Genomic DNA, 23,244 nt, shown 5'->3' with positions numbered 1-23,244 from the left:
GGGAGGGAGTGGGGAAGAGAGGAGGGGGAGGGAGGAGAAGGGAGGGAGGGGAGGGGAGGGAGAGAGAGGGAAGGGAGGGAGGGGAGGGGGAGGCAGGGAGAGGGAAGGGAGGGGGAGGGAAGGGAAAGGAGGGGAACGGAGGGGAGGGAAAGGGAGGGAAGGGCTAGCTTTGAGAGAAGTGTCAGCAGTAAACAAAAGGTGTGACTTGGGCCACTGGGTGGGAGGCTCCAGGTGTAAAGTAGCAGCAGTCATGGAGGTAGAAGCACCGTGGTTCTGAGTGGTGATCCAGGTTAGAGGACCCTACTCAGTGTCAGGTTCAGGAACATGAGGTCTGACTCTGCTAAGCAGTGGCAGGACTGGGAAGACTGCCAGGGCTAGAAGGCCTAGAGTTCAAGCTCCCACTTCAGGCCCCAGGAGAAACATATGACATCTGAGTTGAGATAGGCCTGAGGGAACCCAGGATTTCCAGCAACACTTAGATCTGCTCAGTGGGGCCAGGGTGAACTCCCAGGGGTGTTCCCTAATCAGGAGGAGGCAAGGGGCAGATTTTATCAAAAAAAAAAGCAGGGGACTGGGGGACCAGATCAGTTGTTTTTCAGTGGATAGATGTATAATATGTGGCTTCTACTCCTCTTCCTCTTGTTCATAGCACTCTGACTCCCTTTTGTGACCAAATGGGCTGGATCAGAGGGCAGGATCGCCTCGGCCACAAGTCATTGGCTCAGTGGTGGGCATGTGACCCAAGTTGGTCCTATCAGGGTGGATCTCTGGACCTGTGTAAGGAGTCCTGGGGGACACTGCAGTCCAGGGAATGTGGACAGCCATTTTCCATCTCATAGGGCCCAAGAAGGAGGCCGAGATGGTAGAATCCCTGTGGCATCAGAACAGTCTCCTAAACTTTTCATTGAAGATGAACAACACATTTCATTTTTTCCCTGAGATGGTTTGACTTAGGTTTTTTCCTACTTGACTCTAATTTGACACAAATGGGATTGTGCTGTAAGTGTCTGTCTGGTAACTAGATTTTTCAGGCAAGAATATACTGTGGGCAACATTCCATACCAATCAATAAAGATTGAAATGGAATATTTTGAAATCATTCTTCTGACTTCTTGACGTCAAAAATACTGGGCCAAAATGCAAAGCTGCTTTTTTGTCACCAGTTTATACATGCAACAGATCTCCCTAACTCCACCTCTAAGGGCCCCTATTCCATGATAGAAGGACCTACACTTTCTACTCTACTGCGCTTTAAAGTAAAAATACATATTTTTGAACAGTCTTTTAGAACTGCATGAGCCTTTAGGGGATGAGAGGTAATACAGTAGTTTAGAAATTCAGGGTCTGGAATCAAACAGATTCCAGATTTGTGGACGATTTTCATGTGCCAGGCCATTTGCTGGGTACAGGGAGGCACATTACACACTACTGTTAAGTTCCTGCCCTATAAAAAATTTCCTTCTGACAGGAGAGATGGACTTGGGCATAAACTGCAGCACTGCAAAGCAAGATGATGAAAGTGAATGCAGAAAGTAATGGGGGAGGGACTGGGGACCACCCAGGAAGCCTATGCTGCAGTCTTCATGAAGGAAGCAGCCTTATTCCACTTGACAACTTTGTAGGCATGCTGGCAAAATTCCCTTTCCCCATTCCCCACAGCTGCTATTCCAACTTGGCTCTGCTTCCCTTCCAGCCCAACCTCCACCCTCTCAGGAGATGCCCGCATTTTCTGCTTCATTGAGAAAATAGAGATCCTCAGATATAAGTGCTCTCAGTTTCCTTCATCCTTGAAATGTAATCCATACCCATCCTTTCCTCCTGGTCTCACCCCTCACGGAGAGCTATCCCCCTTCTGCTCTTCCTGCTCCCTCCCCGCCTCCCTGGGGCCCTTGCTCTTTACTGTAAGGGTGCTGGCCTTCCAGCCTGTACACTCATACAAGTTTACTTGATGCCGTGATATGGTGGTCCCCACCTTAATGCTGGGAGGACTTAGGGCAAGTTCTCATTCCTCTGAGCCTCATGTTCTTATCTGTGCAAGGAGGATAATGCCTGCCTTACAGGTTGTTAGCAATTAACTGAGGTAATACATGTAAAAGTATTTGGCACAGTCCTAAATCTAATAGGTAATATAGTGGATATACTCTAGGGTGGCCGTTCCATAATCCTTTCCTCCTTTCCTGGTGTTCACACCCTTATATAATCCCCTCCTATTAAGTGTGGGCTGGACATGTGACTTTCTTCTAACCCATAGAATGTGGCAAAGGAGATGGGATGTCACTTCTGTGATTATGTAATGATAAATAATACTACATATTGCTAGCCACTTTGCTCTAGGGATTCTCCTTGCTGCTTGATGAAGTAAGTGGTCAAGTTTGAGAAGCCCATGTGGCAAGGAATGACAAGGAACTGTGGGAAATGTCTAGAAGCTGAGGGTGGCTTCAGACCATCAGCCAGTGAGAAACAGAAGTTCTCAGTCCACCAAACACAAGGAACTTAATACTGCAGCAGCCACACAAGTGGGGAGGTGAATCCTTCCCCAGTCAAGCCAGCAGATGAGAACTTGGTCCTGGCTGACCAAGGCCTCAAGCAATGCACACAGCTAAGTTGTTACTGGACTCCTGACCCCACAGAAACTGTATAAATGTAAGTTTAAAACTATAAATGTTTAAACCATATGAGTATTTTGTTTTAAGCCACTAAGTCTGTGGTAATTTGTTACACAGCAATAGAGAATACATTACTCAATAAATGCCCTCTTCCTTGTAATTCTAGAAGAGATTGTCTTTAATCTTGTTTCTATCTCCAGCCTCTACCTTCCCTATTTAATTTCCTTTCCTTTGTTCCCAATCTCTTGTTACCAACATCTTGAAGGTGGAGGGCCACCTCCTACCCTCCAGTGCTAATTAGATCCTGACTTGTATTACTCTGTAGTGGTTCCAGTTGGGTTGTCTTGTTTCCAACCTGAAATGTGGGCTCTTGGTGGGCAGCAGCTGTGTGATGTACCACACTCCTCTCTGGGAAGAGGGCCCCCACACAGCTAGGCCCCAGCCCTCATGCCACCCCTTTCTGATTTCCTGTGTGATTAATTATGTGAATGTGGGTGGCCAAGTCAGAGTTTTGACAACAGTTTGCAGTTCCCCTGCTGAAAACTAACTCCATTAACAGTCCTTTATGAAAAAGACAACAGGAGGGTCTGAATCTGCTGGCTTCTAATGACTGTAATGTAATGACAATGGAGAGAGAGGGAGGGAAGGAGGAGGAGAAGTTGGGGGAGCCTGGACCTAAGATAATGGGTGAGAGAAAAAGTAAGTGGACAATCTGGTGTGGTGCCAGCATTCCAGGCCCACTCAGCTGGCCTCAGGTGCTCCTGTCCTTGAGAAGAGGAAGGCAGGCCCATCACCATCTTGATGACTGAATCACTCAACTCTGATCGTTCTCTCCTCAACCGTTTTCCTGTGTTCATGTAGTCATTAATTTACTTACTCATTCATTCAACAGATATTTATGTAAATCTTATGCCTGCAATATAACAGCAACTATTCTGGTGCTGGGAATACAACAAGGTCCCTCATCTCTCACATTCCAGTGAGGAGAGACAGACAATTAAAAAGACAACAAATAGGCCAGGTGCGGTGGCTCATACCTGTAATCCCAGCACTTTGGGAGGCCGAGGTGGGTGGATCATGAGGTCAGGAATTTGAGACCAGCCTGATCAACATGGTGAAACCCCATGTCTACTAAAAATACAAAAATTAGCCAGGTATGGTGGCACATGTCTGTAATCTCAGCTACTCAGGAGGCTGAGGCAGGAGAATTGCTTGAACCCAGGAGGCGTAGGTTGCAGTGAGCCCAGATTGCACCATTGCACTCCAGCCTGGGCGACAGAGTGAGACTCCATACAAACAAACAAACAAACAAACAACACAAATAAACATATTGGATCAGTTTTTGATAGGGTCAAGTACTTACTAGAAAATAAACGTGGGTAATGAGATAAATGATGATGCATAGGATAGAGGGCACTTGAAATGGATGGTCAGAAGTTTTCTGTGGAGCTGGCATTTGGGTTTGGATTTAAAGGGCAAGAAGGAGCCAGACAAGCCAAGGTGTGAGAGAAGAGTCCTCCAAGCAGCAGGGCAGCAAGTGCAAAGGTCCTTGCAGAAGCGAGCCTGGCATATTAGAAGGACAGTGGGAGGCCAGAGTGACTGGAGGTGTGAACAAATGGGCGAGACGTGGTTGGAAGGGTGAAGGCCTTGGCAAGGGGTTTATGTGCAAATCTAAGTCCAACTGAGAAACACAGAGAGATTTCAGTAGTGGAGAGCCACGTGCTTCCATCTTTGACTTTGTGTTACTCATTATTCTAGAGTCTTCAGAGACTATCAAGTGCCAACAAGGGGATTACCCCCCTGCCCCTCTAAAGGATTGCAAGAAAGAAGACACCAAATCCATGGCATTTTTTCCCTTAGGAAAGAAGGGAAATAATGAGAAGCCTCCACTTGGTATTCCTTGGAGCAGCTGGAAGCTAAAAACCAAACGTAAGAACTGTGAATCCTCTCTCTGGGATATGTTTTCTCAGGAAGTGGAGGAAATGGGTGGGCATGGGTGGCAAAATATTCCAGGGGAATACTTCTTCCTGGGCCTTGTGGGGAACAACTCCCAACAGGCCAGTGGTTCTCAGCTTTAAGCCTGTGTTAGAATCATCTGCAGGGCTTATTAAAACACAGATTGCCGGGCCTCACTCTCAGAGTTTGATTTAGTATTTTTGGGAGTTGGATCTATAATTTGCATTTCTGAAAGTTCCCAGGTGATACTGATGCTCCTGGTCCCAGGACCACAGACAAATTCTCCTTCTTGTAGCCCCTCATTCACTCTGCGTATGAGGCATGGCTCATCTGACTGGTGGGTTTGGGAGGAGGAGCAGACCATGCTCAGTTAGCCCTCCCAACTCTCCCTTTCTCTCTCTCCCCATCTCCCTAGCTGCAGAGCATATTCAGACAGCTCTCCAATCAGTTCATCAGTAATAAAGGTGACATGCTGATCCTCATCTGTTTTTCTCTTGCATCTGGCAATTGATTCTGCACTTGAGAGGGGAATAAGTATATTTATTTATTGGGTTTCCCTCAAATTCCAACAGAGAAGTTGATATCAGTTGCAAAACAATCAACTGGCATCTGGGCCACACAGCAGCATAGGAATCTTGGTTTTAGCCTCCACTAAAATATCAATTATTTGAGGGCAAAAAATGTCCAATTCCTGGGCCTTTAAGATAGGAAGTCAGGTCTGTGGATGGGGTGAGGTCACCAGGATGAGGTCACAAAGGCATTGATGCCCCTTTGTCCTACCATGTGACCACTTGTCACACTTCCATCAAACAGTACCTGCCCCTCAGGTGTGCTAGGGAATAAATGAAATGCCTGGGACATCATCATTAAGTGGCGTCTGATGCATAAGCAGTGCCCTAGGAATGGGGGTGCCTGCCTTGGTCTCTAAAGGATGGGTTCAAAAGGCAAGAGCAACACACAAGAAGATAGCTTCAAGCAGGAGAAAAAGCTTGGCCAAGGGCCCAAAGGGGATATGACCCTTCAGATTGGCCCTGACCTCTGGGTTGGATTACCAGTGACACAATGAACATTTCGTTATGAGGCCATCCCTTGAGGTAGTTGCATTGCAACAGCTCTCCCTACCCAGTGCTGCATTTCCAATGCTTTCTCTGCTCAGGCTGCTGGGTGACATTTCTATGTCTCTTCTTCAACAGTGAAATATTTCAGTGGTTGTCCATCACCTATGGGAGTCTGAGATGGCATAATCAGGCCACTGGGGCCTTGCTAGTTGTGCTGTCCCTGATACTCACTGTGGTAGGCAATTTCTGAAATGGCTCCCAGTGATCCCCAACTCCTGAAATTCACACTCTGTGTAATCCCCTCCCTTTGAGTGTGGGCTAGACCTGGTGGCCAAAGTGATAGGATTTCACTTCTGATGTTAGGCTATGAAAGGCTGTGACCGCTCTCTCTGCCTCTTCTCTCTCACTTGAAGCAAACTGACATGCTGAAAGCTGCCCTATGGAGAGGCTCATGTGGCAAGGAACAGAGGGTGGCTTCTGGCCAACACCCATTGAGGAACTCAGGCCCTCAGTCAAACAGCCTGCAAGGAACTGAACCCTGCCAATAACCGTAAGTAAGCCTGGAAGTGGATCACTCCCCTTTGAGATGCCTGCAGCCCCAGTGGACACCTTTACTGCAGCCTTGTGACAGACTCAACTAAACTGTACCTGATTCTTGACCCATAGAAACTAATAGGTGTTTCATGGCACTAAGGCTTCAGATAATTTGTTACAAACTGAAATGATGAGTACAGATTTTGGCATCAAGAGAAGGATAGTGTCATGACATATACCTAAAAATGTGAGATAGCTTTGGAACCAGGCAGTGGGCAGAGGTGAGAAGTATTCCGAGAAGCTTGTTAGAGAAATCTTCAATTGCCTCAAAGACAATTGAAGACACTATAGAAATCTGGACTTTGAGGATACAGCTGGTGGGGGCTTAAAAGAAGTGATGAACATGTTATTGGAAACTAGAATGTCTTTGTCCATTTTCTATTGCCTGTAACAGAATATCTGAAGCTGGGTAATTTGTAAAGAAAAGAAATTTATTTGACAGTTACCAGTTACAGAGGCTGAGGAGTCCAAGGTCAAAGGGCTGCATCTGGTGAGAGCCTTCTTATCGGTAAGGACTGTCTGCAGAGAGCACTGAGCATGTTGATGTGCCTGCTCAGGTCTCTCTTCTTTTGTTTTGTTTTTGAGATGGAGTCTCACTCTGTTGCCCAGGCTGGAGTGTAGTAGCGTGATCTTGGCTCACTACAGCCCTCACCTCCTGGGTTCAAGTGATTCTCCTGTCTCAGCCTCACAAGTAGCTGGGACTACAGGTGTGTGCCACCACACCTGGCTAATTTTTGTATTCTTCATAGAGACGGGGTTTCACCATGTTGGCCAGGCTGGGCTCGAACTCCTGACCTCAAGTGATACACCTGCCTCAGCCTCCCAAAGTGCTGGGATTACAGCACGAGCCACCATGCCTGGCCTGCTCCTGTTCTTATAAAGCCACCAGTCCCACTCTTGTGATAACCCATTAATCCATGGATGGATTAACCCATTCATGAAGACAGGGTTCTCATGATCCAATCACCTCTTTAAGTCCCCACTTTTCAACACTACCACATTGGGGATTAATTTTCCAGCACATGACATTTGGAGGACCCATGCAAACCATATCATGGAGGAGGGACATCCTTGTTAGGTAGTGGTAGAAAGCTTAGTGCCACTATTGTCTGCAGTTACATGGAAAGCAAAATATGTACCTAATAAACTTAGTGATCTAGCTATGGAGATGTCCAAGCAAAGTGTTGAAAATAATTTCTTCTTACTGCTTATGTGAGAAGAGAGAAAAAAAAGTTAAAGTGAGCTAGGACCTGATAGTTTTGAAAATTCTCAGTCTCCCAAGTCAGCAAAAGGTGCTGAAATTAAGAAATGGCATTTCAGCAAGAAATGGTGGCCTGAGATAAAGCTGTGGGTGTGACTGTGAGCCTTTGGTTAAGACTTAAGAAAGATCAAAAGATCATGGTATTATTCAGTCATACAAAGGCCCTTTAAAGAGATTAGGGTAGGCCTCATAGATCCTCCAGGTCAAACAATAGGGACTCTAGGAAGCAAAAGGGCTGTCCCTTGGCCGTCTTTTCAAGAGGCTCAGGTTGAATAGTGTTTAGTTCTCAAAGAAATTTGTGGGTTTGGCTTTTGTGTAATAGAAGGAATCTCAGCGCAATTTACAGAAGACCCAAAATGTTTTTGAGAAAACTTATGAGAAGAAACACAGCTGGGACAGAAAGGAACAGAGACAGTACAAAATAAAATGAGGCCATTGGACCCCTAAAATTCTCAGCAGGAAACAGGCTGAGAAAACAAGTCAACTTTAAACACAGGTTTCCTTTCATGAAAAAGGAAGGATTACTTAGAGGGAAGAACCAAGAGCTTAGAAGGTGGAGCTAAGAGTCATGGAGAATTATCCCCAGGCTTTGAAACCTAACCAAGAAACTTGCAGTCTTTTCCTGGCTGGATTTCAAAATTGTTATGGACCAGTGATGCCTTTGTTCCTCACATATTCCTCCCTTTGAGTAGCAGTGTTTATAGCCATTACTCTATACCTAACCTGCCATTGTATGTTGGGCATATGGGGGGCAGATAATTTATCTCCTTAGCTTTTCAAATCACCAAATCTGTAGTAACAGTCTTCTAGAACTTGTACTTAAGGAATTATACCCAAGCACCTCATCCACACCTGCATCTGATTTAGATGATGAGATCCTGGACTTTTAGTTGGTGCTCTCATGGGAGGAGATGTTAGAGACCTTGGGAAGGATGATTGTATTTTGTGTGTGGAAGGGACATGTATTTTTCATGTGGAAGGGACAGGAATCATTGGAGAGCCAGAGGGTAGATTGTGATAGGCAGCTTCAGAAATGACTCTGAATGTTCTTTCTCTTCTGGTATTCATGTCCTGGTGCAGTCCCCTCCCTTTGTGTGTGGGCTGGACCTAGTGATTTGCCTCTAAAGAATAGAATACAGGAAAAGTGATGGAATGTCACTTCTCATATCAGGTTATAAAAGACTGTCACTTCTGTCTTATCCTCTCTGCCTGGCTTTAGTCTCTGGCTTGCTCTGATGAAGCAGCTGTGTTGAAAGCTTCCCTTTGGAGAAGAACTGAGGGCTGTCTCTGGTCAATAGCACTGAGGAACTGAATCCAGCAAACAATTATGTGAAGAAACTTGGAAGCTTGTCCTCCCCTCCAGTTGAGCTTTGAGATGACTGCCGCCCCAGTGGACACCTTGATTGAAGCCTTATGAGAAACCCTAAGCCAGAGAACCCAATTAAGCCACACTTACATTCCTAACACACAGAAAATATGAGCTAATAAATGTTGTTTCAAGCCACTAAGCTTTGGAGTAATATGTGACACAGCAACAGACACCTAATGCACCTGCCCTAAGGTCGGGCTACACTGCATTTTCCCCAGAAACATTACACTCTCTCCTCCCCAGGGCCTTTGCACATACTTCTCATGGCTGGGATCATCTCTCCTACCTTTTAGGTCTGGTAGACTTCAACCTGTTCTACAGGACTTAGGTCAGGTATCCCTTCCTCTAGGAAGCTGTCTTTGATGCTCCAACTCCCTTGTGTGTTCCCATAATAGCTTATGTAAGTTCATACAACGCCATCCCAATGCACAGCACATTATAGCAACTGTTTGTCCCCGCAACTGGTAGAGAAGGGAAGGGATCTTGCCTTATTCATCACAGTGCTCTAAAATTTAACACAATGCTTCACATGGAGTAGAATGATAATAGCACACTTTTATTGAATGCCTACATCATACCTGGTAAGAAACAATTCACTGCAGGATTTGGGCTTGTGTTAGATGATTTGGGTATGGTTTGAAGCCATTTAATGCAATTATTTTACTTAAGAAAAACATTCAATGAGAGTGGTACTTTAAACACCCCATTTTACAGACAACTTGAACAGCAGGTTAGGTGCTCAGTTCATGCTTGATGGAAACTGAACAATTGAATCATGAGAAGCATGTTCTGTCCTGTGTCTCCCTTCTCTCAAGAACTCTTTGCAAATACCAGAGTATTTGTATTTTGTGTGTGGAAGGGACATGTATTTTGCATGCGGGCCAGAAGGCCTCCTGGGCATCTGGACATCCACTTTGTGCTTGACTGGTTATGTTACCTAGTTTGGTATTTCCAGATAAATACCTGGATCTATCCCTAGGTGTCTCAAAGGGAGGGCTTGGTTAGCACCCAGAGAGTTTGATGGGCACCAGAAACCACACCTCCAGCTCTTTGCCCACAGCTGTGCCTCTGGCTCCCAGACAGAATCAGCATTTTCCTCTCACCACACTCTGTCATTATAAACCACGTAAATTCCTCGATACCCATGTTACAACGAACAGATGCGGCTCTGTACTTTTAATGTATTATCTGTAATTAGCAGCAGTGGGCATGGAAGAACTCTGTGGTCCCTGGGGCTGTCCCTCACTGATGCAGCTGCGAGTACATTTGCGATGAAGAATCTGGCCAGGCTGCTCTGGCCCGAACAGCCATGGCAAGTGGGTGAGGGAACTTCCATGTGAAAAGTATCTGCTTTGACAGGAAGTGGGAAAGGGCCGCCAAGGCCTGATCGTCAGTCCACTGCTCATCTAGCCCCCCCTCCCACCCCTCTATGCTGTCTAAATACCCTGAGAGGATGTCCTTCATTGGGATCCCAAAGACAGGGCAGACAACAGCCTCCAATGTCATGGACAAAACAGATTTTTCTAGGTTTGAGGTCTGCAGTGTAAAGATCTGTGAAATGCAAAAAGAGAATGCTTCAGTGCCCAGGGCAAACATAAGGGGCGGGGGAACTGCATGGACTTCAGAAAAGAAGGGGGCTGGTTAGTGAGAGCAAATGTATGCTCCTTAGCTCTGTCCAAAGAGGAAGGGCATTTCTTATAATAATCGTCATGCTCATGACTGACATGTATTGGGCATTTACTATGGACTAGGCCCTATTTCTAAGTGTTCTCCAGGCATCATCACATATAATTCTAGAGGCAGTGTCAGCCCCTGGCCAATGACCACCATGGACCTCCCTGTAGTTGAACAAAGTTGGGTTTGCTGACTGGTGGCAGTGAGGGAGAATGCATACCACAGGGAGCTGTGCAGTGTCTCAGTAAGAAGGTAAGAAATAATTCACTGTAGGATTCGGGTTTGTGTTAGTTAATTAGGGGAGGGTTCAAGGAAGCAGAGCTTTGCCCTGGATTGGAGACTGCTTGGAGGTGGGTGTAATTCTCTGGTTGGGTAAATTTTATTTACAAGGCAGGAGGAATGAAGGAAGATGAGAGTTGTAATTGGTAAAGAAGCAGCCATCACTCACATCAGCCAAGAGGTGGAGGGAGTGGGGCTGTTAAGTCATCTTTGTATTTTGAATAATGTTCTTGTTTTTATCTGAATTCATGATGTTGAAATGGTCTTGTTTTTGTCTTAATCTATCAGGGTCCTAGAGTGGTCTTGTCCGGCATTGACATTCAGTGAAACTGTTTATGGTCAACAGGAGAACCCCAAGGTCTAGGTGTAGGTGCCAGGCCAGCTCTCGGCAGCAAAAGGCCTTACTGATAGTGCCAGGCCAGCTTGCAGCCATCAGGGGCTGCTGTTCTCCTTCTCAGCAGGCTCTGTTACTATGCCAGTTTACAGAAATAAAGAAATTGAGGCAAAGACAGATTAACTGGTCTTAGTTGTCTCACAGCTGGGAAGCAGCAGAGATTCCAGAGTCCCTGAAAGTCAAGTGAGCATCAAGAGACAACAGAGGGAACTAAAAGGGGAGAGTTTGTAATTAAGGGAAGCCAGGCTGACCATGAGGGGAACTGGTAAGGGATAGAACACGGGGTTTGTAGTCAGAGATCTCTGTCTTGGGAATGTGTCATTGCTAGTTACTAGCCATGTGGCCCTGGGCAATTTGTCGAACATGAGAAATTCACTTTATTCTTATGTATAATGGCAACACCAAAAGCTGTTTCTCAGGGTCATATGGGAATAGAATGAGAAGACATGGCATAAAGCACTTATATACCACTTGGGACACAGATGCTACCCTGAGCATTTACTGCGTGCCAGTCACTGTTCTAAGTCCCTCGCATGTATTTACTCATCTATTACAGCAAGCCTTTATAACCTGTGGCTTGCAGGTGAGAAGATGGAGACACAGAGAGGTTAGGTGACTTGCTTGAGGTCACACGGCTATCAAGTAGCAGAACTCAGGCATTCTGGCTGCAGCACCCTCACTCTACCATGTGTCATAGTAGCTGTGGGGTCATTGCTCCTTGCCCACTCAGTGCTCCAGATCATGAGCTTCGAGATCCTAGTCATATTCTGATGGTGATCTAATGCCCTGGAACTCTCAAGGCCCCAGACTTTTGCTTGTGAATGGGTCTAAGCTGCTTGCTTGGCTCTGGTCCGGAGAGCATTCATTTCCTTTTAGAAGGTCAAAACATTCTTGGCATGACAGATAATATAGATTCAGGTTGCTGCAGTCTATAGATCAAATAAAACATAGTATTGCCTTATTAGTATTTCTACACCTTTCAGTAAGTAGTACAGTCAGAGAAAACCCTGAGAAATGAGTATAAACTAAAAAGGGTAGGAGAATGACTCAATGCTGCAGCACAAGTCCTCTTTTGGCAAGACTGATGTGTGGGCAGAAGGCAAATGGCTGTTGAGAGGAAATGGGCCAGACCTGGCTGGTCTTCTTCTATCCTGTAATGGCAGAAAGCTGTTCAGGATGGCTATGGCGCACAGCCCAGGGCTGACTCAGCATTGCCTCTTCCTAACCTGTTGAGTGGGTTTATAGATTGTGTCACAAGTTCTGGGAGAATGAGAGGTCAGTATTCCTGGGCCCAATGGCTCTGTTAACGAGGTCCTGTGTGCCATGACCCCCTCCAGTCCTTGTCCCACTGGACTTGTCCCCCTTGTCGCACTGGGGAAGATGAGGGCCTGGAACTCACAGCAAAATTCTCTCTGTGGCTTGATGCAATCCCAGATCCTCACCATCAACCTTTGTGAGGCTCATCTGTTCTTAATTATATCTCTAAATCCCAACGCATTACAACTCTGAGAATTTGGGAAATTTAGCTGCTTAGAGGATTCGTAATAATCACAAAATCCCTGGTATTTACAGAGCTCCCTTTTGCAGAGTGTGAAAGGCAGATAGACAATACTGTAGTGCTGAAGACACCCCGAAATTGCTCTCAAGTTCTCTTCACTGAATGCCAGGCCCTTAGTCTGTATTATTTTGTGTAGCTCAAGGGGGCAAATTGAAAAGAATACTTTTCCCCATTACTTTCTGAGAGAGACCACAGAGAAGAGAGAGAGGTTTAAGTTAATGTAGAATATATGCCCAGGGCTGCTGCCAAGCCCCTGCCCTCTTTTCAGGATTGCGCTGCTGAAGGGAGGGGCTCCTGCAGCTATACTGGCATGAGCTGAGCTTGCCCCTTTCTAGCTGCAGCTGATTGGACAAGGAGTGGACACTCGACTGATGAGTGGAGCCAATCAGATTCTTTCTCTTGATAGTTTGAATTAAGAGATGTGGAAACTGGGAGTCAGGTTCCTGGATTTGACGGTCAGGCAGACTCAGGGGCTGGAGTGACCATTTGAGACCAAGCAGAGAGAAGGGGAATAGACCATGCAATATCTGAGAGTTGCTTTTCAGCACTTTCTGCCCCATGTATTTGTTCAGCAAATTCTCTGAGTCCTAAGCCAGGAGCCATCCCGTGAGGCCATTACTGCAAACAAGCTGAAAATCCTGCTTTGTTTCTTTTGGACACAACATGCTTTCCTTCAGCTTCAGTAGACGATGAGGCCAGCACCACATGGGCTAGATGTACATGAGATGCGAGCAACCACACTTCCCCTCTGACGGGGACAGACAGCATCACAGGTGAGTGGGAGACCCGCATGTGGTCCATTCCAGACACCCCCGCTGCTTTTATTAGAAGCCAACATGGGCCTCCCTTGAGCTGCCAGGTGTTGGGCGCAGCTGCCCCTGACCTCCCTAGCTTACAGGAGAAGGACTGAGCAAAGTCTCTTCAAAGGAGCCGTTATTGTGACACAGCACAGCCATCTGCTCCCCCCATTGATCTGACAGTGGCAGCAGGGGCTGAAAGCAGCAGTAGAGGCCCAGGAGCACAATTCAGTGAACAGCCCTCATTGATCCGTTTACCTGCTTGATGGCTGGCCAAACTCTCTGTGTCCGAAAGATACCTTTGGAAGGTCAGAGCTGGAAGGACACCTTAGGGAGGCCTGAGGACAGTCCAAGATTGTCACAAATGGGAAAAGCAAGCCCTAAAGATACTATTGCGATATGACCTTTCCAATTTCAATCAAGGGAACTCAGATAACTCCCACTGTTTATGGGACAGCCCTGGGGAGGGTGATGGGGTGCTGTTGTGCTTTGTAGTCCTATTTGCCACAGGGAGTAAAGCAAAGAGAATATGTATTTATGTGAATCCATAGGACTGAATCAAAAGCTCTTGAACGAAAAGAAAAAGCACATTCTTCTCACCGAGGTAACAATGTGTGGTCACTAGTTCAGAACTCCCGCTGTCCCTAAGCCACAGGATGCAGACCAACACAAAGAGTTCTCTCAGCTGGACGTTCCAACTGGAATGTGTGAGTTGGTGGCTTCTACAGTGCCAGCTTTTGCTCAGCCTTTGCTTGGTCACATATTCAGGGTCAACCTGCCCTGTCCCAGTGGCAATTGTCTCCAGCAGGAAATTCATCATGAGCCCCTTTTCCACTTCTCAAGTGGATTCTGGAAATAGTCTGCTGTCCTCTCCACCACCTCCCACTAAGATTCCAGGAGCCAGGGATTTAGTCCCTGGAATCCCTGCAGCCTTGATCATTAACCACTCCACCTAAAGTGTGGCCCATCTGTCTGGTTGGTCTGCTTCAATTTCTGGTCCCATTTCTTGCTCCCCCATGGGCTAGCAGTTTTGTGAAACTGTTTCTGGATGGATGGACTTTGGACCTACTCTCCCAAGGGTTGGGATTTATCTTCCCCATATCTATTAACCCACAAATGTCCCTGACCTGAAAGTCACACAAATACCTGAGTCATGTGACCACCTTATTCCCTTAGACTTTGCCTTCCCAAAAATGCCAGTCCTGATGAGGGTAGGAGATTTTGTCTTACAATACTGGGTGGCTGATAGCAAGCATTGGTATCTGTCCCCAGTTCCTGCTCTAACCACCACCACTATAATCATGAGCATTGGTTTTAGATGAAGAAAGAACTGGCTTTGAATGCTGTTCCCACTACTAACTGTAGGAACTTGGCAAGTTAGCAAACCACATTCTTCTGATCCTCCTTCTTCTTGTCTGTGTAAACGGTGAATTAAAACCTACTCAAGGTGACAGGTGTAGAGCAAATGAGAGAACAAATGAGACCATGAATATACAGAATTTAGCATAGCGCATCACCCCTCATACTAATATGTAACACTCATTGAGAGTTTATAATATGTTAAGTTCTACGCAAAGCGCTTTGTAAACATTACCTTATTTAATCTGCACAGTAATCTAGTAAGATCCTACTATCCGAAATTTTAAAATGAAAAACCCGAAGCTTGAAAGGTTAAGTAAAATTGCTCAAAGTTAACAGCTAGTCAGTGGATGAGCAAACACTGATTGTGACCTCATGGAGACCAAAGATGATGATTTATCTAATTTAATGTCATTGTATAATGCCTATTATATACCAGGCACCCCAAAAATGTATGTTGAATGAGTGTATGGCTCCCAAGTCAGTGCCCCTTTGCATAGCTGGGTTGAGAGCTCAGCTCTGCCAACTTACTGCTTCTCTCTCTCTCTCTTCTTTTTGAGGGAGGACATAAAGCTGTTTTTATTTCTGCCAGCATTTGTGTTCTTATCCCTAGTATGGCTATTACTGGATCTTTTAATACATTCAAACTTTCTATCTGAATGGATACGTTTCCATACCACCTACTCTTTAATCAGAGATTAAGAGATCTTAACTCGCAGATTCAGCACTTGGACAGAGCTAGATTTTTGAGCTTATGTGTAGTCGGTATGGGATTTGCATTTAAAAACTATTTACATTAAAGTATGACCCACATATGAGAAAAGACTGCGCTCTTCACTTCTAGCTCAGTGGTTTTTGCTCTCTCTTTCTTCTCATAGTCTATGAGATGAGAAAAGATTTCCGTAAAGATTTTGAGTCCAAGAGAAACATTACTCAAACAGGATTTATTTCAAAGGCATCATTCTTGTGGCATGCTGTTTAAAGGGGAAGCAAAGCTCATATTGGTACAATTCTTATACTCAAGTAAAGTACAAATTTTGCAGAATATCCTCTTAAGGCCTACCAGGGGAAAAACTTCTTCAATTTGGTTCAAATTACCAAAATATAAAGCATCTTCAGCATCTCTGGGCTCATACTTGAAACCAGTGATAAGCGACAATAAGAATATGATTTTTCCCCCATTCACCCTGAAACAAGGAGAAAGGTAATTACGGTATTGTTATTTTTGGACCTTCATACTCTGGGACAAAAATATATTTATGATGCCCAGTATGTGCCAGGCACTGTGCTGAACACCACAAGGCAAACAAGGCACATTTTCTGCTCTTAATGACCTCACCGGTAGGGAAGAGACATGTACCCATAAGCAACACACTACGCAGGGAGAAAAGAGTTATGAGAGAAATAGATACAAGTGGGGAACTCACTCTGGAATTCTGTTGGGGCATTTATTGTCTTTTGTCTAGTGGACAAACTCCTATTCATTTTCCTGCAACCCTCCTCTATGAATCCTTTCCTGATCCTGTGAGACAGTCAGTCTTCCCTCCTTGGGGTTCCCACAAATGTTGAAGAAAGGTAAAATGAGAATGACAGCTACTAAATAAGTAATTATTAAGTATATAAAAACTGTTCTGTAGGAGAAAGGGGCAGGAAATAATTAACTGTCAAGGAAGAAGTGGAGTTGCCTGAATTAGTTCTTGAAAAATGTGGGGAAGGTCGTTTTGGCTAGGGAAAGCAGGAAGCATGAAGGCATGACAGTATGCATAGTTATGGTGTGTTTATAGAATGCCAAGCAGCTTGGGGTAGCTAAAGCAAGGTGCAAGAGAGGGAATGGTGTGGGGAACTGAAGATGATGGGGAGGAAGTGACAGAAAATGAAGGAGCTGAGTTGGGATGGAGTCGGATTATAAAATCTTCTGTTAGAAAATTTGTTCCTAACCCTGTAGGTGGTGGGAGCTCTCAAAATACATTTTAACTTTTACTTATTTTTCTGTATGCAGAAAGTAATATAAGCTTATTATAAAACTTAGAAATACAAAATAACATAAATAATAAAATGCATTAGTACTGTGTATTTACATATTCAGTTTTGTATATTGATTTTTTTCACTTAATATCCTATATTAAGCATTTTCAAATTTATTCGAATATTTTTTGAAATTATAATTTTAATCACCACGTGTTGTATCAGCCACGGGTCACAGTTTATGGAACCATTAATATTGGACATATACTGTTTCCTTTTCCCCATTATAATAAATAATGCTGCAGTGAACATCCTTGCACATATCATTTTGCACTAGCCTCTCACTATTCCCTAGTTCCTTGGTATAAATCCCTAAAAGTGGTATCCACATTTCACGTTTTAATTCCTACCATGAAAATTACCTTCCAAAAGAGTTGTGCCATTTATAATCCCACCAACAGGACATGAAGTTCTAAGAGGTTCAGTGACTTGTCCAAGATTAAACAGCTATGAATGGAGAAGTGGAGTCAAATGTGAGTACTGGTATCCACGAGGCTATGACAGAACTTCAGTGGGGAGATGGGAGTGGGGTGGCCAGAGGTAATTGAGTCTGGAGGACTGAAAGTGACTTAGGTGAAGATTGATGGTCTAATGAGACGGCTTCAAAGGACAGGCTGTCAATGGATAACATTTGTAATTTCATACTTTCTCTAAAGCTGCCTATGTCACGACTCTTCCCACTTGAGAATGTTTGGACCAAAGAGAAATGAAACACATCTACCTTTCTATTGACTGTTAATCCTTTGTAGAATCGGGCATTAGGCTGGCATTAGTGATAAGGGCACAAGTGAAAACTTGCCTGTTTCTCTAAAATTTGGTTCAAGGAGGATTCCCCATTAATGCCCTGAGTTCACTGCAGAGGTCAACACTGGGCATACACTTCAATCATCCATAAAGGAAAATGGAGGTACCTATCTCTTTGAGGTCACAGCATGCTTTCTCAGTTGTTTCCTAATTAAGAAATGACTCAATAAAGAATGGAAGATTCAGGATCCATAGTTTTCTCAATCCTCATACCTTGAATTTACTAGCTAACTTCCCCCTTTCCTTTCTTCCTTCCATTCTTCCTTCTTTCCTTCCTTTCTCTTCCTCCTTTTCTTCCCTTCGTGGCTACAGATGCAGTCTAGAGCCAACAGGAGCACCAAATTCAGGCAATCAAGTTATCAAAGCTCCATATCTTAGACATCACAGGCTTGAAAGGGATTCAGAGTCACGTACTCCAGCCTACTTCATAAATTCTCTCTACCACACCTCCAGCTGGTGCTTGTCCAGCCCCTCCTTGACTCTTCCAGTGGTCTCCCCAAAGAAGCTATTCCATTTTATTACAAAGATCTTTGCACTGAGTCAAGGTTTGACTCCTGCAACTACCCATTGGTTCAGTTTCTGCCAGTTATTTAAACTTTCTTCCATAGAATGGACATTTAGCTACCCAAAAACAGGTGCCATTTTCCTCTCAGTAGGTGATATATTGGTATATGTCTTAGGCTGTGGAGTAAAAAAGACCTGGGCTTCCAATTTTGAATCTCCAGCAACCAGTTGTGTGTAGTTGGGCAAGTTGCTAAATATCTCCTGGCATCAGATGATTTCCTCGACAATAAATGATGACACATTTACCTCACCTCATTTAGTGAGGACTAAATGAAATGTCAATAGTAGGGCAAATTGTGGATGGTTGTTAGATGTTAGGTCCCCTCACAGTTGCCTTTTTTTTTAAGTCAGTATTTCTCCAAGGTGGTCTCTGACTAGTTGTATCGAGATAGCCTAGGGTGAGTATTGAAAATGTAGGTTTCCGGATCAACTCCTAATCAACCGAGTTATAGTCTGTGAGTGTGAAATCTAGACACTTTCATTTGTTTAGTTCAGAGAAGTATCCATGGAGCCAAGAAGTTAGAAGGCCTTAACACATATGGGAACTCTCCAAGCCTTCTCAGGGAGTCTACAGTCAAGGACCCATATGATCCCTGGGACACATGCCTTGAATTGGGAAACAAGGCCCCACTTTCAAGGTGTCTCTTTTGCTCACTCTGATAGAAGCCTTCCCTCTTATTATGGAATTTGGAGTGTGGAACTTGGAAGAGATTGGGAAAGGCCAATGAAGACCAGGGCTCTTCAATATAATTCAAAGGAGAGGGTCAGCCTTAGAAGGAGGAGAAGCTGGGCAGGGCGGGGCTGGGGTTCATGGGCCAGTGCAACAGATTGGAATTCAGGGGACTCTCTAGGCCGGGCAGGAAGCTAGAGGGCCTCCCATGATCATAGCAGACACACAGTGGACACACAGTGGAATTCCCAGACCTTTTCCTGACATGCTGGATGTCAGCGCAATCAACTCCATGCCCACCCTCTCTAGTGGATGAGTCTAGGCTCCCAGGAAGTCCTAAAACTCTAATTTATTCTGCTTGTCCTCTTGTCCTCTCATCCTCCCTTTTTCCCTGTTGTGTCCCAGTTGTAAGCTCTCTCCTCACACCTAAGATGATGGCTCCCAGACATCTATTTTCAACCTTTACTCCTACTCCTCCCCAAAACTTTAGATCCTTACATCCATCTACCTCTGGCATCCCAGGGGCACCTCAAACTTAAGATGCCATCACCCCCTTTGCCACTTCCTGCCATCCCACACACTGGCCACTCAAACCAACGGCTGACAGCCATCTTATTCCTCCTCCCGCTTTGTCCCTCAGGTTAATTTCATTGCTAACCAAATGATGCTGTTTTTAAGTCTGTTAAACCTCTCCCTCCTCTCAGTCTCCACTAATACTGTCTGTGTTAATTCAGGCCTCATCATCTCTCACCTGGGCAACTGCAACAATGAGCAGCTTGTGTCTGTGCCTGCATCCATCCTTCCATCCTGTTCTCCAGCAGCAGCCAGAGTGGTCTTTCAAAAATGCAAAGCTGATAATGTTACTCCTCTGCTGTAAACCTTCCAGCGGCTTCCTATTGCCTTCAGAATAAAATACGAATCGTCTGGCCTCCATCTATCTCTCCAGGCTCATCCTCTCTCAATTTTCCATATCCTTCAGGTACTCTCCCAGGCATAGAAGCTAAGAATTCCCCCTTTGTCCAGAGCCCTAGGCTGACCAAGCCCCACGGAAGACCATGCTTTCTGATTTCTGCCTGTGTCATTTCCTTATTGTCCCTGCTCCCAATCCAGCTCACTGTCCAATTCAGCATGGACAGGAGAGACATGGAAAGAAAAACAACTGTTATAATTATTGCCAAAAGCTGTGTTCTGTTACTATGCATTGTGCATAGTTAAGAGTTCACATTAAATTCCTCATTTTAATTCTCACAGTATCCTGATGGGACAGACAGATGAAGAACCAGAGTCCCAGAGAGGTTAAGTAGCTTGCCCAAGGTCACGCAGCAGTGTAAGCAGTACGGATGATTCTTAAGCCCAGATTGTTTGACTTCCGAGACATATCAGAAAACTACGTCAAAGAACACGCACAACTCAGACCTATTTCCAGTGGCCTATGCAGAAGAGCTACCCTGCTTGAATGGAAACCCCTTAAGATATACTATTCTCAAAAACCTAAGTGCTTAGCCTGGCTTATGGAGGAGGCAATGCAATCTACCACAAGATGATTAAGACAACAATGAACTTAAATCCCAGCCACTGCTGGAGAATATCTGCCTGTGAATTCAATTTGGTTCAATTCAATCCGATTTAATTCAGTGCAGTTATTGAGTGCCCACAATGTACCCCATAGGGCTGGTCCAGAGAGAAACGCAGGGGTCCCTCCTGGGAAATTATAACTAACCCAAGCATGGGCACCATATGAGGAAGCAGGAATGGGGGTTCTGGGTTCTGGGGTTCAAGGCAGGAATCTTGTGGTCAGCCCTGGAGCACTTAGGAGAGGAATCTGCCAAATTCCTATGCCAGTGTCTGGTTGGCAGCAAGCTTTGTAATTTTTAAGTAGTATGAATTCTGTGCCCATATTTCTTACAAAATATGTGTATGGAGAAAGATACCACCAGTTTAGTCTAATACGTATTCTCAGGCCTAATATATATGAAAGAAATTGGGATTGGTGAGTGGTTAAGAGCATGGGCTTGGGAGACAAAGTCTTGGCTCTATTACTTCCTAGCTGAGCCATCGTGGGCAGGCTAGGTCAACTTTCTGGGCTCAATTTCCTCATGTGTCAAAGGGGAATGAAAATAATACCAGCCTCATAGGGTTATTAAAAGGGTTAAGAGAGATTATGCATATCAAGTGCTTAGCCCAGCCCCAAAGTGCCTAGAAAGGGTGCAAAAAGTGTTAGTGAATACAATTCTTATGGTCGCTGATACCTAATAAATGTCTCCTGAATAAAAGAATGCATGAGTGGAATGTACAACTTAGGAGTGACAGATAGCTAGAGGATACTGGATGCTGAGCTAAGGCTCTGGACTATATTCCATGGGTGACAGGAGCCATCAAAGGGTTTTCAGCAAGGAAACAGCACAGCCAGATTTGGTTTAGAAAGGTCACACTGGACCAGAATAGAGGATGGGCAGGAGGGAGAAATTCTGGAGACAAGCATGAGGCTGCTTCAGTGTTCCAGGTGTGAGAGCACCTGAACAAAGTCGGGGGTACTGGTGTTGCAGAGAAAGGGAAAAATTGGAAAGATACTTAGGAGGCAGAACTGGCAGGACTTGGCAACCAAGAGATGGGAGCAGATAACAACCACCCTGCTCTGTGCAATGTCAGAAAAGAAGAATCCAGTTAGGGAATCAGGGGAGAAGCTGATGGCCTCTCTGGAAGCCCCCAGCCACTGTTTTCACCGGGAATGCTGAGTGCTGCTCGTTCCTCTGCCCCAGCACAGAGCAGAGGTTCATGAGCGGCTTGCCCACAGCCTGGGGCACAGTGGGCAGCCGATGGGAAATTCTCCTGCATAACTGATCTCAGAGCTTACAGCTGGGGCCAGCAGCCAGCCACAGGAAAGGGTTTCCCCTTGGCAGACAGGCCTCGGCTAAGGGACAGAAGTCATTCCTAATTGCAGCATGTTTTTCAGGGGAAGTCTCCAAAGCTGTTTAGAAAATAAAACCTCTGAAAACAGTCCAAATAAAGGGAAAGTGACTCCCGTTTGTTTAGAGCTACTTTGTGCTGAGCGCCATCACTAGTTTGTTCTCACTCAGCCTTCAGCATGACTGCAGAAGAATTAGCTGCACATTTTACAGAAGGGGACACTGAGACTCAGAGGTTTTTTTTTTTTAAAATTTATTTAAATACGACCATTTTTCAGTGGAGGAATCAGAATTCAAACCCATCTCTTTGACTCCAAAGTCCATTCTGTTTCTTCTATGACATATTTTATAATCCTTAATTTTAAAAGTTCTGTTTCCTCGGACATTCACATACTGTGGCAGTGTAAAATGATCAAATGCTTTTAGAAAACAATTTGGCAATAAGAATCAAGTATCTTAAAAAATATTCATTCTGGGAATTGCTCTTAAATAAATAATCATAAATTGAGAAAAAAAAAGCTTTGCACACAAAAATGTTCCTTACAGCAATATTTACAACATAAGCAACTAGGAACAGTCTAAATGTTCACAGAAAGAGGAATGGTTAAGTAAGCTGTGATATATCCACTTAATGAATATTTTGAGGTCAAGGGTTTATAATAACAGAGAAAATGCTAATGTTATACGTGCAGAATAATCAGGATACAAAATTGTATTTAGCCTCATCAAGCGATGGTGTTATGGAGCCATTGGGGTTTCCATTTAGAGAACCTTCCTCTCCAACATCTATCAGCTCCTTCCAAATCACTCCAGAGTTTTTAAAAAATAACACTACTTAAAAAGAAGAACACATAATTTCTCAATGTTACATAATGGGAGAAAAAGCCTCTAGAACTAATTTTGCTGTTTTTATTGATCTGTAATATAGAATTTAGTAAAAACTATGCTTGCCTTTAAGTCCCTCTTATTCAGAAATCCTAGAGCTGCCAAACCTATCACTCCTCTTTAATATAATATAATTCTGGAGGCAGTAGCCATAAAAGAAGCCAAAAAAAAAGCATCCATGTGGGAAAGAAGAAATAAAATTACATTACTTGCAGCTAATATGATTGTCTAATCTACAAAATCTAAAATAATCAACTTTAAAACTATTAGGGCTGATGAGAGAGTTCAGTAAGATGGCTGGTTACAGAAGAAATGTAGAGAAATCAATAGCTTTCTTATTTACCAGCAATAAGCAACTAGAAAAAAAATGCAATGACAAAATGGCCTTATTCACTATAACAATAAAAACTATAAAAGGACCTACGAAAAAAATCTAACAAGAAATTCACTAGACTTATGTGATGAAAACTATAAAATTTTATTTA

The 23,244-nt window shown here is 44.4% G+C and overlaps 1 protein-coding gene and 2 long non-coding RNA genes across 3 annotated transcripts in view; 2 read left to right on the top strand and 1 right to left on the bottom strand.

The window, feature by feature from the left end:
* CSMD2 (CUB and Sushi multiple domains 2) overlaps positions 1-23,244 on the bottom strand; it is a 664,918-nt gene that overhangs the window by 363,325 nt on the left and 278,349 nt on the right. The window lies entirely within an intron of this gene.
* LOC129041509 (uncharacterized) lies at positions 5,325-8,979 on the top strand. The gene is made up of 3 exons (XR_008503887.2): positions 5,325-5,656; positions 6,034-6,170; positions 8,695-8,979. It is a non-coding gene; the product is annotated as an uncharacterized LOC129041509 (long non-coding RNA).
* On the top strand, positions 14,184-20,593 carry LOC129041516 (uncharacterized). Its single transcript, XR_008503888.1, has 4 exons — positions 14,184-14,253; positions 17,332-17,403; positions 19,703-19,947; positions 20,220-20,593. It is a non-coding gene; the product is annotated as an uncharacterized LOC129041516 (long non-coding RNA).

The sequence above is a fragment of the Pongo pygmaeus genome, chromosome 1, assembly GCF_028885625.2.
Source record: "Pongo pygmaeus isolate AG05252 chromosome 1, NHGRI_mPonPyg2-v2.0_pri, whole genome shotgun sequence".
Taxonomy (NCBI): domain Eukaryota; kingdom Metazoa; phylum Chordata; class Mammalia; order Primates; family Hominidae; genus Pongo; species Pongo pygmaeus.
Note: the sequence above shows the minus strand (reverse complement) of the source record. Positions and strands in the feature narration are given on the sequence as shown.